The 3,210-nt window shown below is 39.4% G+C and overlaps 1 non-coding gene across 1 annotated transcript; it reads right to left on the bottom strand.

Moving 5' to 3' along the window:
- Positions 1 to 1,373: 1,373 nt before the first annotated feature.
- TRNAM-CAU lies at positions 1,374 to 1,448 on the bottom strand. The gene has a single exon. It is a non-coding gene; the product is annotated as a tRNA-Met (tRNA).
- Between the last annotated feature and the right edge of the window lie 1,762 nt (positions 1,449 to 3,210).

Raw genomic sequence — 3,210 nt, 5'->3', positions numbered from 1 at the left:
GTTACCTTTTGTAAATGTCCCACAGTTCTTGGGTATTGTTCCTCCCCCCCCATTCTTTTTTTCTTTGCATTTCAGTTTGGAAAATTTCTTTTGACATATCTTCAAGCTCACTAATTCTTTCCTCAGCTGTGTTCAGTCTACTCATCTATCAAAGACATTCTTCCTTTTTGTTGCAGTGTTTTTAACCTCTAACATTTTCTTTTGATTTTTTCCTAGAGTTTCCATCTCTCTGCTTACACTACCCATCTGTTCTTGAATGGTGTTCACTTTTTCCATTCGAGTCCTTAGCATTTGAATCATAGTTATTTTAAATTCCCAGTTCAATAATGTATTAATCATGTTTTTTGTATTTTATGATACTTCAACATCTTGGGGCCTTGATAATCCTGGAGAGACTACCCTTCCTAGGGCTAGCTGATTTCTAGAGATAGTAAACAACTTGCCTGTGAGCACATCTTTCATAAGCAAACCAAGCATTCAAAACTCATATCATTTTCTCTAATTCTAACACACTGAGACAATATTTCCCTAGTCCTAAATAATACGCAGTCGGTAACAGACAACTAGCGATCACCCTTAAAACTCAGAGCCTGCTAAAAGTATTCAAGCTAGCCAGTCTGAAGATATTTACCTTGCTCTGCCTTGCCTTTCCTGTGGAAATTACAATAAAAGCTTGTGCCCATGCTTTCCTCTCTCTCCTTCTGCCTCCTCGCTGAACCTAGTGCTTCCCCACGTGACCCTATATGGCATGGCTTCTCCCCTCACCATGGGAATTGTAAGTAATAAACTCTTCTTTCAAGGAAGTTGTTTCCATATCTGTCATTTTACCATACCTGATGAAAACAAAATCCAAGGTGCAGTTAAGAACAGATAATTTCAAAATCTCTGCCAAATCTGAGTCTTGTTCTGATGCTTTGTCTCTTTAGACTGTGACTTTTCTTACCTTTTAGAATTCCTTGTAATTTTATGTTGAAACAGACATAATGTATTGGATAATAGGAACTGAGGTATATTTTCTGTGAAGTTTTATTTTTATCTGCCTAAAAGTTAGAGTGTTTTTACTATTTGCTGCAGCTGTAAGTGTCAAAGATTTCCATTTCTGCTAATGTCCTTATTTTTGCCTTCCCTGTTATCTTTGGGTTTCCCTAGAAACTCCTTCTTAAAAATAATTTGAGTCTTGAAGTTCTTTCAGCTATAATCCACTGTTTTACAGGAGCCTGTTATGTGGTGGTAAGGTGTAGGGGTAGGAGAAGCATTCTATAATCCTGATTAGGTTTCAGTATTTAAGTGAGCCTGTGACTATAGGCTGTGATCTTATAAGTGCTTCTCAGTGCTTTGTGTGAGTTTTTTTGGTGGTGGGAGGGGGTGGCAGCTGGCCAGTACAGGGATTTTAACCCTGGACCTTGGTGTTATGAGCACCATGCTCTAACCAACTGAGCTAACTGGGCAGCTGTTCTCAGTTTGTTTTTTGTTTTTGTTTTGGTTTTAACCTTTATTTGAAACAGGAAGGTTAGAGTGAGTTGGAGTTGGATAATTTCCCTTCCCCCCAAGGCAGGTAAGGCTTTGTTGAAGGCGTTTTCCATGCTGGGTAGGCCTTTGGCCTTTGTTGTAAAGAAAGCTCTGGGTTTATTTCAAAATGGTTACTTTACCCTCCTCCTGGACAAACATAAGGGTTTTTTTTCTTTATTCTTAATCATGAGAAACTGGTGGGAGGTAAAGCCCATGAAAGAGTGGGAGCTCCCCTTTGAAAGTGCTCCCAGGAATTTTTAACTCTCAAGCTAATCCACACTCAGCCTCTGGCAATTCATCGAAGGTACGATTTAAGTGTTTCTACCAGTTATGGCTTCAGGTAAGCTAATCTGTATTCTCTGTATTCACCTGTCTCTCCAGTTTTCGGGGTGACATTTTTTCCTGTGACCTAAATTCTTTAAAAGATCTAAGAAAAGTTGTAGATTTTTTTTTTTTGGGGGGGTGGGGGGGTGCATCTTTATTATTTTTTTTCCTTTAAATTTTTATTTATTTATTATTATTATTTTTTTCCTTTTTGTCTTTTTTCGTGACCGGTAACGGGATCGCAACCCTCGGTGTCGCGTCCGCACCGCGCTCAACCAGTGAGCGGACCGGTCTCTATATGGGATCCGAACCCTCGGCGGGAGCGCCGCCACACTCCCAAGCACCGCACTCTACTGAGTGAGCCACCGGGCCGGCCCTAAATTTTTATTTTGTTGATATACAATGTGGTTGATTATTATGGCCCATCACCGAAACCTCCCTCCTCCTCCCTCTCCCCCCTCCCACCCAACAATGTCCTTTCCGTTTGCTTGTTGTAACAACTTCAAAGGATTGTAGTTGTTATATCTTCTTCCCCCCTCTCCCCCGGTTATTTTTTTGTGTGTGTAAGTGAATTTATTTATTTATTTTTAGCTCCCACAAATAAGTGAGAACATGTGGTATTTCTTTTTCTCTGCCTGACTCGTTTCACTTAATATAATTCTCTCAAGGTCCATCCATGTTGTTGCAAATGGCAGTATTTCATTCATTTTTATAGCTGAGTAGTATTCCATTGTGTATATGTACCACATTTTCCATATCCACTCATCCGATGATGGACATTTGGGCTGGTTCCAACTCTTGGCTATTGTAAAGAGCGCTGCACTGAACATTGGGGAACAGGTATACCTTCGAGAAAAGTTGTAGATTTTCAGTTCAGTACTTTTTTTGGTTTTGTTTTGAGAGTGAGAGACACAACTTATAAGCTCATTACATGTTGAAGCAGAAACCAGAAGTGTCCCCACTAGATTCTACATCAGTAACATGCTTTCATTTTAAACTAAAAAATTTTGTCCAGGGCCAGCCTGTGGCTGACTCAGGAGAGTGTAGTGCTGATAATACCAAGGCCACAGGTTCGGATCCCATATAGGGATGGCCGGTTAGCTCACTGGGTGAGCGTGGTGCTGACAACACCAAGTCGAGGGTTAAGATCCCCTTACCAGTCATCTTTAAATAAATAAATAAAATAAAATGTTTTGTCCATACTTACTTTTCAACTAAAAAGAAATTTACATTTATTTATTTATTTTGTTACTTATTTATTTATTTGGTGGCTGGCCAGTATGGGGATCTGAAAGGAGATTTATATTTATTAAATTAAAATAATAAACACAGTAGTGCTTACTATGTGCCAGACACTATTCTGAGCACTTTACATGT

Source organism: Galeopterus variegatus, unplaced genomic scaffold (assembly GCF_000696425.1).
Source record: "Galeopterus variegatus unplaced genomic scaffold, G_variegatus-3.0.2 Scaffold253, whole genome shotgun sequence".
NCBI classification, from domain to species: domain Eukaryota; kingdom Metazoa; phylum Chordata; class Mammalia; order Dermoptera; family Cynocephalidae; genus Galeopterus; species Galeopterus variegatus.
The sequence above is the reverse complement of the archived record's forward strand: the minus strand, read 5'-3'. Positions and strand labels throughout refer to the sequence as shown.